Genomic DNA, 14,573 nt, shown 5'->3' on the forward strand with positions numbered 1-14,573 from the left:
AATTAATTTCAATGGCAGCGGGGCCAAGCAATTTAGCGTTTTTATAGGACCGGGAGAGGAGAAGCGGCACTTCGAATTTGCCACGCAGGCAAAAGGCAACGTGCGGCAGATGCCGTAGTCGGCAGGATTCGAACCTGCGCGGGGAGTCCCCAACGGATTTCAAGTCCATCGCTTTAACCACTCGGCCACGACTACAGCGAGCGCAGTACCGCCGCATTCCTCCTATAATCTAACACGGAGTGCGAGGTGGCTGCGGAAACTTTTTCAAAGTCGCTCTCCGTTAAAAAAAAATACCTTTGACAAAATACGTGCCGGCAGACAGACACGCCTCAGAGGGTTTAAGGCTGGCTTCACGTTCAAATGATAAAGTCTCCCCGTCCGGATGTCAAAATGCAACTTTGGCAGACAGAAAAAACATCAACAAACCACAAATGTGGACAAGGATTTTACAAGCTGCACCACACTGCACTTTCAAAAGCATTTACATTCCTGTTAGACGCAGGAATTGCCTTTGATTTGCGCGCTTACAAACGCCATGGAAAACGAAACAAAACTATAGCCCTCAGCTCCTGCACTTGATTATAATGCCATTACGTGTCGAAGCAGTAGAGGGAAATGAGCACACGCTACGAATCGTCTCAATCACTCCCTAGAGTCCTAAGGCGCATTGAAGGGTGCACCCCCATCATTAATCGTTGTGCCTCTGTGAAAGGAAAGCTCTTGAGCAGTCTTTGAAACAGCTCGGATGAAACACTTGATTGCTTCCATGTGCATCTGGAGCCCATTTCTTATTTTCACTTCACGCCCATTAAAGCATTTCTAAAACAGGAGATTCGCGCTTGGGAATGCGCCCTGCCTTACAAATAAAACAGGTCTACGGGTCTGAAACCCGCTCCACGGAAAACAGTTCTGTTGCGCTTTTGATCAAAGAGAGATTCGCTGTTCTTACTTTTTGATGACATAACACCCAAAGGGGCTTCTTTAGAGCTGGATTTCAACCAGCATCCTAAAGTTTCTTGGCGGTATCCTTTACAGTCCTCTGTTCAGTCGACAAGGGACAGACGGGGGCAGCTTTCCTCACACATACAGTGCAATGTACTGTACTGTTCCCGTTCATTGAATTCGCAGTTCTGCATCAGACCTCTAACTTGTTTCCTTAGCTTGGATTTAAGCCACGAAGCAGGCTTCTACTGTATAAACGTCTAGAGGAATCACAAAGTGTGATTCTGAGAGACTGTCAAAAATCGCTTTCTCCGTTTGCGTTGCAAATAAGTGAAAACGCGGTCTCAACCCAGAGCCAACGTTAGCCTACTATACCATGTTCAGCCACCGCTAGAAAATGTACGGCTCTAGTACCGGAGCAACGAGGATGGGATTCGAACCCATGCGTGCAGAGCACAATGGATTAGCAGTCCATCGCCTTAACCACTCGGCCACCTCGTCGAGGAAACTGGGCTGTCCGGACATGGTTTGGCACGCTCCGGACATGGGTTGGCACGCTCCAGATGATCTTTTTCTTTTTTTTTCCCTCTTACTTGAGGGTCATTTTCCTGTTCCACATGCGATTTCAACATTTTTCTTGGGAGATGTCAAGCCAGCAAGCCACTGCTGTGGTTCAGTGGCCAGTGTGGAGTTCAGTGGCCCTGTTTATTATGCCTAATAATAGGCTGGGCAAACGATTTTTAAAATTTTTTAAAAAGAAATAAAAAATGAGATATAATGATGTGTTCCGGCTTAACTTAGACATTGCACGACTTTAAAACCTATAAAAACAGGTTTCGAGAGTTAAAAACCACTTTTTATGCGCGAAAAATGGATGATTTTTCTTCCTCGTGATCAGCTCTTTGTGTACGCTGTAAGGTTTTTACTTCTTAATTAAACGTTTAAAATACACGAATTTCATAAAGACACCACACGTTTCGAAGAGAAAAAATCCCATTCTTTTCTCTTCCTGTTGTGTGAAACTCATCAGCAGGTCTTTTTTTCCCAATCAGAGGCTCTGAAAACAGCGTACCGCCCACTGCGCTCCGTCAGAGAGGGGCGCGGCACCGAGAGAGGGAGGAGGCGCAGAGCTCAGCAGTACAGAATGAACGTTCTACTGCCTGGAGCGCTTATGGCAGCGATCGCGTCTGCATTTATAACTTAGTTTTTAAAATCAATCAAGCAATATGAAGCATCTCCTTTTACTTCTAAGTCCTTTACTTATCATTAAACAAACAGCTTTTCAACAAATTAGACGTATCACTTTATAACCGTTAGCATCTTATTGTACTTCCTAATTATATTACACGTGGAAAATAATACGTTTTTAATAATCTTTAATGATTTATACATTTTGGAAAGGTTTCATCTATACAAAACAGTGTTAGTATAAATTATAAATATAATAATTATCATACATAATATAAGGTATAAATGACAAATATAGCAGTAATAAAACTGTGTTGGAATTGTTGCACTTTTTTCCATGTCTTGTAAAACGTAATCATTTACAAGACTTTGGTCAAATGTGCATTTGATTTGACAAAATAAAAATATAAACAAATGAAAGTAAACAAAAAAGTTAATTATGAAATAAAATTTGGCACTAGTGAAATAAATCAAACTAAAGTTCTAAAATAATGAGAAATAAAATTTAAAATATACTGAAAAATGCTCCTTTTCCCATCTGCACTGAGATGAAGCCCATCAGCAGCAAAGGCCTGAGCAATGGGCTGCTTATTCTTCAGAAGCACTCTGTTGCTCCTGAGGAACTGCACATGGTCCATCTGAGAAGGGAGCTGTGAAAGAGCCCGGTTAGCTTCTTTCACAGCTCTAGCCGTAAATGAGTCATCACAGAGCCGTGGCAAAATTGAGCAAATGGCGAAATGTACCTTACAAGGAGATGCTCTCCTTACTGCCACAATCAGTTCTTTCATAGCTCTAAGGATGTCATAGGGGGAGTCACCCTGAGCTATGTTATTTGTCCCTATGTGAACGATCAGTAATATATCCTCTGTCAGGGCCTGGAGGTGGTACAGGTGCTGGTGGGCACTGCGCTGCAGTGTTGTGACAGAGTGCAGCCACACCTGCTCTGCTGGCATCTGTTTTTCCAGGCCCCGCAACATAGAGTCACCGAGGACATACACTTTCTTTGGACCTGATGGGGAAAAGTTATTATCAAAGCTACATCATAAAAATAAATCTTAAAAGTATATAAACTATAACTGAACAGCAAACATATTCAATAAATAACAATGAACAATGAATAACAATGTAAATGTTAAAAATTATAACCAACGAGTAACCAGCTATCAGAAGGCACGGGGAAGTTACATCAGCAGTCATGTACAGTATAGAGGATTAATTTCATGTTGCTGGCTCCAGGGATCAGCCTTTTGACCTCCCTGGCGCATCAGCATCCATAATCTGCATGTTTTCAAATTAATGTACTCCCTAGGTATCTACAAATACAGATATCTTAAGATGCTGGCTCCAGGGATCAGCTTTTCACCAGCCTCCCTGGCGCATCAGCATCGGCTACAAGATGTTCCTATTCGTATTCCTCAAAATTATCTGCATCTGACACACAGTGTAACATTAGCAATAGCCTGGAACTTAAGAAACCTAAGCAAGAATCCTCACCTCATTATTTATGTAATCATCTAACAATGGATACTCAATTATGCCACTAACTTCATCGTCACCCTCCTCTACATAATCCACAACAAACAAGTCACCTGTTCTATTTACATTTACTACCCTGCCTGGCCACCAACATTCTCTCCCATCTTCACTACTCACAAACATGTGCTCTACTTTCTTGCCTACGAAGTCCTCTGCACTAACAGGAAGCAATTCTAAATAACTATCCATATAATCTTTCCACAAATCAAACCACCACATTTTTCTAAATCCATCATATTTTATTTTAAAAATATACTCCTGGCCATCTAGTCTAATTTCAGCAACTGTGCCCTTGTACCACACCTTCCTACCTTTCTCATCAAAAGCATGTCTAACTCTCTTTCCTAACAAGTGTTCTGGTTTAATTAACATAGGAATTCTTAATCTTTCCATACCAACCTTTTTTCTACCTAGATCTCTAGCCTTAAAATGCTGCTTAACAGCCTCCTTTAAAAACTCTGCCTTTTCTTCAACAATACGTTCTGATGGTGCCAAACAATAATCTTTTTCTTCTCTAGATGTACCTGGGATTTCCTCTGGCCTGCAGACAACACTTTTTAAGTTAGCAATCAGCTGTTCTAGACTAAGCCTTTTCCCGTCCTTTGAAAAATTGAAAACCCCTTTTTCATTTTTCATTCCTATCACAAATCTCCTAAACTTCAACTGTGTTGTAACTGCAGGAAGCTTCTTGTCCTCATCTAAATTCCCCAGTTGCTCGTCTATTTCTTCCTCACTGTTCCAAAGTCCCCCATACTTTCCTATCTCTACCGCTAGTACTTCCTTTGTCCTTATATCTCTTGTTTCCTTTTCTATCTTTTTTTCCTTCTTCTCTCTAAGTGTCTGCAACCTGGCATCTCTTATCCTAGCCATCCTCTCACAAAACACAGCCCTCTGCTCTTTAACTGATTCTCTAGCTTGAGATAAAACTTCTGCCTTCTTTTCAGAATCTAGTTTTTCAAGCCACTGCCAAGACCTGTTCTCCTTGAACATAATCATCCCCTCGACAGCTAATGCTGTTGCTCTGGCCTTAACTTTAAGTAAATTATCAAAGATTCCAAAATCCCTCTCACAGCTAACATTCGTCTTGGGTGCTGATTCAAGCTTTTCAAACATCTCCTCTGAAACCTCATCATACCTGCCATATTCTAAATGATCTGCTACCATCCTACAACACACCTTTACAAAACTAGCAAGGATCAGTTCAACAGCCTGTCTAGTCATGTCCTCAAATTCAGGGCTCCTCTGTTCTGTTAGCTTCTGTAGAACAGGTCCACAATGTACCTCTATGTCGATGAACAAGCGTACCTCACCTCTGACTAATTTACTGCTATCAGCCTGCCATTCTTTCAGTTTGCACACTAACTCCCTGTATCTTGCATTCATTTTTAAAACATGCTCTTTTCTTCCCAGAGCTTTCCACAAAGGCTCTGTCACTAATTTACAAATAATTCCCAGTGCTCTGCATCCTGCAATAAACTGACCTACACTCAAATCCTCAAACACTGCTTCTATTAGTTTATTTTCATTACGTATATCATGCATGAATTCCAGCAATTCAGCATGCAAAAAATAAACTCCAGCTGCATTGTGGAACATTGCATAAATTCGGTTTCCTTTAAAGGGAACCAGAGGGACATGATCAGATTTGCCCTGACTCAACAAAAAAGATCTAAACTGCACAGATTTGCCACTTTTCTCACACCCTCTTTCATGGATGGCTTTGCACACTGATCTAATCAATCTAACTGTACCACTCTCTCCTACTGTTCTATGCATCCAATCTAAACTAACACTGCCCACCTTTTCACCACCAAAAATCATTCTTTCCCAGACAGAAAGTGTAACATTTGCCTGATGTGCCAAGCCATCAATTAAATGTAATCCACAGAACAACTCATTGATAACTCCGATCCTAGCCTTGTCTGTCTCACTGAGGTCATCAAATCCATCTACAATTTCAGGCAAGATATCAGTTCTGTACTGAGCCAGAATTTCATTAAATTTTTTTTCTGTACTTGCCCTGTCGCCAATTAGATTTGTAATTTTGCAGAAAATTTCCTTCTCAGAACGTGTTGCATCCGAATCCCTGCTTCCACTGTTAACAACATCTTTCACCATCTCTCTAACTGTGTCAAATATGCACTGAGCTGAACCCGATGCCTGCTCTCTGAGTCCTAAATGCATTCTGCTACCATCCTGGAAAGAAATCCCTGCAGTTCCATATTTATGGCCATATTTAGTGGTCCCATCTGTGGCAAGGGTTAAATTACTTTCTTGCAACAGTTTTTCTTTCAGATGTTGCAAAGAAACTTGCCTCGCTTCTAACACAAGATATTTACAAAAACTTTCCCCTGGTAATCTATCTACCTGAATACCTACCAATTTATCCAAAACTAGTCTGACTATCTGAGAAGCCTTTCGTGCACTAACGCCCATGTTTGCTACTAAATCCATATAAGCCTCTCTTACAGCATCACTATACTTGCCTTTTTCATACATGCTAATATTGTGACTCACTATCCTGTCTATCTCTGTTTTCAAGCCTTCGTATTCTCCCTGCCAGAACTGTACCTCCTCATTCAGGTCCCTCACCCTATGTGCCAAATCTGCTTCAGAGTCACATTTCCTTTTATAATACGCAACCTTCTGCGATTCCTTTTTTTTTGTATATCTAAGCTTTTCCAACTGTTCTTGCAATTCATCAATACTCTTCTCTAGCTGTGCCTTTCCTTCTCTAACTCACTTTTCTCCTGTTCATTCAAAATGACTGTCTGCTCACACTCCACAACTTTTTGCTCAAGTGTCCGAATTTTACTATCCCTGCGTCTAAGCCTTTTATTCACATTCCTAACACTTCCATGTCCTAACTTTTCATTTGCCTTGCTTAATTTATTTGAGAGAGCTTTAATTTCACTTTCAGCCTTATAAAGCATAAGTCCTCTCTCTTTTTTTTTCTTGTCTAACCTAGCTCTTTCATCATCTAGTTTCCTGCATTCTTCCATTAATCTATGCACATTTTTAAACTGTGCTCCTAATTCACTAACTACCTCATTAGTGCACTTTACATCACTTAATTCACTCATTCCTGATCTTACATCACAAGCAGAACTAGTGCTAGCTGTTTGCTGTGCATCTTCTGCAGCTGAAATTTCACTGCTCTCCTTTCTTACTAGGGGCAGAGCAAAGATCTGGCTGTCAAAATCTTCCCTTTCACTTTTTCTTATGCGGGATTTCTTATTGATGATCCTCTGTACATACAAACTAATCACTCGCTGAAAATATTCTTTTTCCTGTTCATTTCTTAGACCTAGGTCGAAATTGTGATTTAAAATATCAAAAAGTATCTGTTTCCTATTTGATTTTTTTGGCTCCGGAAAATTTGTAGATCTCCATTATCGCTCTGTTCGTCAAGATTTTAACATCTAGTTTTTTTATTCGTTCAGATTTTAATTCTACATCTATCCCTAATTCCTCGAAGTAGCTACTGATGTATTGCTTCCCCTTACCACCAGGGCACACAAGCGTTTTCTCTGGATTCATTTTTTTCTTTCGCAGTGTGTCTCTGATTCGCTGCGGCTCGGCACCGGAACGGTTAAAGATGGCGTCAAGTCAGGCACCCAGAGGGGAGGGGGGGGGGCGTCTTCCCGCCTCCATAACTAAAATGCCAAATAGGAGTGGCTTAAGCGACATACACAGTCGTGTAACTGACAGTTTGAGGTAGCCTATCGTGTAGTTTTCGCTTTGTTGCTGATAGGTTAAGCTTTCGAAACTCAGCCCCAAAGTCATGTGAATGATTTTTCGCCCCGTTTCATTTGTTAAACGCAATGATCACAAGCACCACCATGGTAACTGGGATGTGTAGTTTTTAATTCCGTTTGAATTATAACTGTACGTACTGTCTTCGTATTTGGCCAGGGCTTTAAAGAGAGGGCGCGCCAAAAATTTTCGGTGCCGTCGTCTCCGCTTTAAAGGTACCCCCGTCGCGGAAGAATTCGATCTCGGGACGTTTGCCCAGCGTACTAATAAACAGGAGATCCTGGGTGATCCTAGATGATTGCAAGCCGTACAGCCTCCGCCATGCTTCCCAGGTGGGATGACATTTTGGAGTTGGTATGCAGTGTTTTGTTATCTCCAAACACAACGCTGTGCACATTTACCAACAAGTTCAGCTTTTGTCACGTCTGTCCACAGAACATTGTTCCAGGAGTTGCTGTGGAACATCCACGTGGTCTTTAGCAAACTTGAAAGGGGCAGTGGGGGCAGACACTTCCCGCCCCCCAAAGAAAAGAGCGCCAATCAGACAGGCGGAGACCAAGGACTCGCAGAGCAGACAACCACAATCGCCATAACAAGAGCGATTGTGAGCGGTTTTGTTTTCTCTCTTTGACCAGCCCAGCTGCACCCCCCACCCGAAAGCAGGGAAGCACAAAAATTGCATGGAACTCATTCATGCTCCCCTCCACGGAAATCTTTAGTAAAAGGCGAAAGACTTGCACGAAATGAAGAGAAACCAGAGTGCGTGACTGCACAGCTGCAGGAGCCCAGGCCGCCTTCAAGGCCTCTGATCTGCCGGTCGTGGTTGGCAATGCACCTGGCCTTACAAACGAGCCAGTGGGGTCCGTTCAGCTCCGGGCTCATCGCCTGCGGCTCTCGGCTTGCGGGCGTGCCCAATCCGTGCGATAACTCGGAAAACACCCGGCACACTGTGCCGGAAACGACGCACTCTGGGAAGCCGCTATGCAAAGCGAGGTCCCAAGATCCCCTGCGGCCGGACACTTCCCGCCCCCCAAAGAAGAGAGCGCCAATCAGACGGGCGGAGACCGAGGACTCACAGAGCAGACGACCACAATCGCCATAATAAGAGCGATTGTGAGTGGTTTTGTTTTCTCTCTTTGACCAGCCCAGCTGCACCCCACCCAAAGGCAGGGAAGCACAAAAATTGCATGGAACTCATTCATGCTCCTCTCTGCGGATATCTTTAGTAAAAGGCGAAAGATTTGTACGAAATGAAGAGAAACCAGAGTGCGTGACTGCACAGCTTCAGGAGCCCAGGCCGGCTTCAAGGCCTCTGCCCTGCCGGTCTTGGTTGGCAATGCACCTGGCCTTACAAACGAGCCAGTGGGGCCCGTTCAGCTCCGGGCTCATCGCCTGCGGCTCTCGGCTTGCGGGCGTGCCCAATCCGTGCGATAACTCGGAAAACACCCGGCCATACTGTGCCGGAAACGACGCACTCTGCTACAATATGATTGCTACATATCTGCATTTGTTGGTTTTTAAGGAGTAAGAGTGCAGGGAGTTTAAACCTGCGATCCAGTGTGTTGAAGTATTTCACAACACTACCCCTAGCACATCTGGAAATAAATCCTCATAATGATTATTGCCCTGGGCATGTACCATAAAATCAGTGAGCATATATATATATATATTACTGTGTTGAAGCTAGAGACACAGAATAACTGCAAACACATCCTAAATACAGTGTTCCTGCACCTTTGACCTCATCCAGGATGTATCCTTTTTTGAAAGGGATTGCTGTCAGAATGCACAACTGAATCCCAAACAGAATCTCTAGTCAAATATGATCATTTGTGAAACAGGCAAATGAGTCTCTCAGGTGCCCATTGCTCATTTTCCGACACATTCATGCAATACTTTCACCATGCATTGAGCAATAGGGATTAAAGAGACCACAGGTAAGGTTTTCGCGTTGAGCAATAGGGATTAAAGATACCAGAGGTAAGGTTTAAAAGTGATTCTGAGGTGCAACACATCAGCTAGGCATCTGAAATGCGGGGTTTGAGAGCCCTTCAGGGAACACCGTACCCTAAAGGTACCAGAAGTCCACTAGTATAAGCATTAAGTCACTGTCACCCCTGTTACAATGTGATTGCTACATATCTTCATTTCTTTGGTCTAGGAGTAAGAGTGCAGGGGGTCTAAATCTGTGATCCAGTGTGTTGAAGTATTTCACAACACTACCTGTAGCCCGTCTGGAAATAAATCCTCATTCTGATTATTGCCCTGGGCATGTACAAATAAATCACTGAGCATATATATATATATCACTGTGTTGAAGCTAGAGACCTGTATGTATAATATGATGCTAAAATGTTATTTTCACATATATTAATGTAATAAATGATTGCTTATGCTTTATAAACAAATCTAATTAAAATAAAAGCTTACGTTTTGTATTTATCTTGTACCATAGAACATGATTTTCTTTGTATTTCAAGCCCACAAAGTGTCCAAATGACGCACTACATGATATAAGGAAGATTATCACATGCATATCGGTATTATCTTTCTTATGAAAATGCATTCCTTTCATTACCTTTTACTTTTTAAAATGAACTCAAATTGAGTATAATGTAATAATTTAAGTAGAATAGATTCTAATAATATAATGATCCAGTGTTTTGCACTACTTCACTGCTTCACTGCTCTATGCCATCTGGAAATAAATCCTCAGACTGCTTACTGCCCTGGGCATGTACCAATAAATTAAAGGAGCACATCTGTTTATCACTGCGTTGAAGCAGGAGACACACAGTCTCTGCAAACACATCCTAGATACAGTGTTCCAGCACCTTTGACCTCATCCAGAACGTATCATTTCTTGAAAGGGATTGCTGTCCGAATGCACATCTGAATCCCAAACAGAATCTCTAGTAAAATACGATCATTTGTGAAACAGGCAAATGACTGTCTCAGGGGCCCATTCCTCATTGTCAGACACATGTATGGAATGCTTTCACCGTGCATTGAGCAATAGGGATTAAAAACACCGCAGGTAAGGTTAGAAGTCATGTTCTATGATCATTTCTTTCAGCATTAGGGACTAAATATACTAAACGTATGATGCTAAAATGTTATTTTCACATATATTAATGTAATAAATGATTGCTTATGCTTTATAAACAAATCTAATTAAAATAAAAGCTTAAGTTTTGTATTTATCTTGTACCATAGAACATGATTTGCTTTGTATTTCAAGCCCACAAAGTGTCCAAATGTTCTATGATCATTTCTTTCAGCATTAGGGACTAAATATACCAAACGTATGATGCTAAAATCCTGAAAAAAGGATGTGCTCCATCTCGTCAGTAGATTGGATTCCAAAACTGATTTGGGTCAATATACATTACCTTTGAAATTAAAGTACAGTCTACTGTAGGGAACCATCAACTTAGAAAGCATTGGCCTTCCCTGGGGGTCAGGTAGGTGCAAAAGATAAACCTTTATCCTATCTTTATCTTAAGATAAGTGGCCAAGCAGTATTTTTCCAAGTTTCACCAAGCACATCATGTTGCCATAGTAGACAAAGTTCTATAAAATGTTAAATAACTTTTAAAAAAAGTATCTTGGTCTTACAGTACTGTACAAGGTGAATTAAACTGTCCCTGGTAATAAAAAGTAATTAGAAGCATCTCAGAAACTTTATCTCTAGAAACATTAGCTGTTTTATATCATGTAATTTAGTGTGATGTTGTCAGAATTCAAGGACATTATCACACACAGAAATTGGTTCAGTTAAATCTAAAAAACACAGCTAAACATGGGTTTAAATGTAACAGAAGTCTTACCTCTTGTCAAAAGATTTAATTCAAGAAGCGATGTAATAAATGATTGCTTATGCTTTATAAAGAAGCTTAAGTTTTGTATTTATCTTGTACCATAGAACATGATTTTCTTTGTATTTGAAGCCCACAAAGTGTCCAAATGATGCACTACATGATATAAGGAAGATTATCACATGCATATCGGTATTATCTTTCTTATGAAAATGCATTCCTTTCATTACCTTTTACTTTTTAAAAAGAACTCAAATTGTGTATAATGTAATAATTTAAGTAGAATAGATTCAGGTAGGAAATATATTATATAATATATTTTGACAGACAAAAGTCATGATGTTTATGGCTGACATCATTTCACATGGGTGAATTTTAAGCTAAGAAATAAAAACATTTACAATGACGATACCATTGCTTAATTTTAAATGCCTTTAAAAAATAAATACCTCCTGAGAATAATTTGCCACTCCCAGATCCTTGGTAAGGTACTGTTTGAATCCAATCAGGAGAGGAGCATCCAGGGAGTGCTTTCTATAGAGTCCAGCTTGGGCCACTCTCTTCCGGCCTGCTGATACTTTTTAACTACTCAGGGCCTGTAAGGATATAAAACACCGGTTTAAACATTTTATACCTATAAGACAAATTAGAATTTTAGTAAAAAATAGATACATCTGAAAAATAAAAAGTCTTACTGCTGATAGAGTTCTTCAGAGCTCACATCTTCCCCTTCCTTATCCGCTTCTGTTTCAGTTTCTAGAGCAGCCTCTGGCATCTCTTCCTCCTGGACTGCGGCCTCTTGCTCAGGGCCGCTGGAATGCAGGTAGATTCTTTTCAACATGCTTTTACATAATATGTTGTAACAATGATTTCAAAAAGAAAGTACAGAAGCCTTACAGATTAAAAATATCTCACCTTGCCAATGTGTCTTCAGGCTTCCCATGTACAAAAAGGCCCAAGGACTCTAGCAGTCTTACAACCACTATCCTGTTTGCCTCACCAGACACGATCTCTATTCTGTGGTAATCCACGATGACCCCGTTCTTCAGGTGATTCATCATGTCCTCCCTCGCCTGTTGAGAGGCCATCCTGATCTTTTCTGCCGTGGCGTACTTCATACACGCCCTCTTCAAGTGAGCAGGAAGCTGATCAAGAGTATTCAGGTACATCTTGCACACCAGGGGAATCCGCGCGGGTTTCCTTTGAAAATAAATAATACCATCTGTGTATAGAAACAAGCTAAGACTGATTTCTTAAATTATCCTTAATTTTCTCTCTCATAGTTTGAGCATAATGATTTTATTGCAGTTATATAAGAATTGCTCATTGCTCCTAAATAAATAATGGTTTCATAAAAAAGTGAACTCTTACTTGGTCTCAGTCACAGACTTTCCAATAGAAGCCATTGTGGAGTTCAGCAACTGCAGGTCCTAGAAGTGGGGAAGGAATTTTAAAAGAGAAATTGAATTACAATACAGAAGGAATGGCTGAGGGTTCACTGAAATATATAAATATACAAATTCCAAAGACTGAGTCCATATAGAAACAACTACCTTTCATTTTCAGTATAAGAAAAAAAAAACATTATCTTCCAAAGCATCATAAAATTGTCCCTTCTTCCAGACTCTACTTCTCTCTTGTAGTAGTATAGCAGACCTTTCCAGGTGAGCAGATCACAGAGTCCGAAATGAGCTTCCTCCATCAAGCAAAGTACCTGAACATGACTCTGTCTTCATAAAAGCGCCCCTGTAATAAAGAAATTAAATCCGAAATCAAGAGGGCAGTTGCCTACCGAAATACAAGAAGTCATCAATTTTAACCTAGCAACACATTAAAGGCTGCATCTATACAAGTACGATTCTAGAAATGCTCACCAGATTACGTTTTAAGAAGGAACTGCGCCTCAGGTTCCGCCGAGATCTTAACTCGGATGGCAGGATTCAGAGTCCGGAGTGCGGACTGATGGCGCACGGAGGGTCCATATACTGTGGATCCCTCAGTGATCTTCCGCGTATTCAAACCGCCAGCGTGTGACTCCCCTGTCCCCGTGACCTCATTGCTCTGCTCTCTCCTCTGTGCAGCTGAGCCCGACTCACGGTAAAATGGAAAAAAATATGCCCTCGACGCGAGATTTATTCTGGAGCGAGCCAGTGTTGCGCATAGCTGCCTTCAAAGCAGTTAACCCAGGTTCGATTCCCGGCCAACGCAGTTGCGAATGTCTTCAAATGCTGTCATGAGCCTTGGATTGTGACTAGCAAAGCGAAGCCTTTTGAAAGAGCTAAAGCACTGCAAAACGGAATTGAAGGAGAATCTTACAGGGGATTCTGAGAAGTGTCTGCATACATGCAGTCAGATAAAGGTGCTGAAAGCTTGAGCTACTCTCAATGTCATGCTGCCCTTCCCCGGAGTAAATCTGTTACATTGAAAGAATGCTTCTGGCAGGTTCAAAAAGGGACCCTTGTTAATTGGAGAAATCAATGATTTCGAATGAATTCTGTATGCGTTAAAAGACAGCTATACACAGAAAACATGCAGGACACTGCTCATGATGTTTCCCGAGCCGAAACACAGTGCGTTTTTCCAAGCCATTTGACAAAGCCCACCCACTGAAAACTGCAGCAGATCGTGTAAAGACGTTCAACTTTGTAACTACTGCACGCACAGGAAGCAGAATAAATTCCTCTTTTCAAACTGTCAAAGGTTTGCTTTGCGAACGCTGCAGGACATCGCACAATCTCTTTTGAATGGGGACAAACGATTTCTTATGGGGCGCAGTAAGTACAGACGTTTAAAATGCTCCACTCATGCCGACGATGCAGCATGAAGAAGCGCAACCTAACGTTTGACAGAGAAAAGCCAGGCGCCGCTATGAGCAATATGAAATCATACTGACAGCACACGGCGTTTCGCGCTGACACAAAAGTAATCTCGACAGACGCTGTTCTCTGCATAAAGCTGAAAGAGCTAAAGAGCGTTCCTGTTGACAAGTAACAAGCTCGTTTCTTTCTACCATGATATCACCGTGACCAAATCTGTCTTTAAACACCTTGCTCAGTCTCTGACAAGACTGTCAAAAATTGCTTTCGCCGATTGTATTGCAAACCGGCGGAAGCGGGGTATTGGGAAAAGTTTTCAACTAGCAATAATCGCGCCTCGGCTAAACCTCACAGGCTACGATACTGCCACTGCGCAAAGCTGACGGTTGCCAGGCAACCGCGGGGATCCTATGGAAATCGTTATCGATCGTCTCATGGCATGTCGTTGCTCTAACGCTTCATATTTGTCGTCTTCTTCTTCTTCTAGCTTGAGGTTTTGAAGAATTTCATGACAGAC

At 41.5% G+C, this 14,573-nt stretch overlaps 5 non-coding genes across 5 annotated transcripts; all 5 read right to left on the reverse strand.

Annotated features, from left to right (window-relative positions):
- Positions 1-113: 113 nt before the first annotated feature.
- trnas-uga (transfer RNA serine (anticodon UGA)) lies at positions 114-195 on the reverse strand. The gene has a single exon. It is a non-coding gene; the product is annotated as a tRNA-Ser (tRNA).
- Positions 196-1,361: 1,166 nt separating this feature from the next.
- On the reverse strand, positions 1,362-1,443 carry trnas-gcu (transfer RNA serine (anticodon GCU)). Its single transcript has one exon. It is a non-coding gene; the product is annotated as a tRNA-Ser (tRNA).
- A 6,624-nt stretch (positions 1,444-8,067) lies between these two features.
- LOC148642604 (U5 spliceosomal RNA) lies at positions 8,068-8,185 on the reverse strand. Its single transcript, XR_015929312.1, has one exon. It is a non-coding gene; the product is annotated as a U5 spliceosomal RNA (small nuclear RNA).
- Positions 8,186-8,575: 390 nt separating this feature from the next.
- LOC148642605 (U5 spliceosomal RNA) lies at positions 8,576-8,692 on the reverse strand. The gene has a single exon (XR_015929365.1). It is a non-coding gene; the product is annotated as a U5 spliceosomal RNA (small nuclear RNA).
- Positions 8,693-14,295: 5,603 nt separating this feature from the next.
- Positions 14,296-14,437, reverse strand: LOC148642606 (U4 spliceosomal RNA). Its single transcript, XR_015929418.1, has one exon. It is a non-coding gene; the product is annotated as a U4 spliceosomal RNA (small nuclear RNA).
- Between the last annotated feature and the right edge of the window lie 136 nt (positions 14,438-14,573).

The sequence above is a fragment of the Lepisosteus platostomus genome, chromosome 22 (genome assembly GCF_059453375.1).
Source record: "Lepisosteus platostomus isolate fLepPlt1 chromosome 22, fLepPlt1.hap1, whole genome shotgun sequence".
NCBI lineage: Eukaryota > Metazoa > Chordata > Actinopteri > Semionotiformes > Lepisosteidae > Lepisosteus > Lepisosteus platostomus.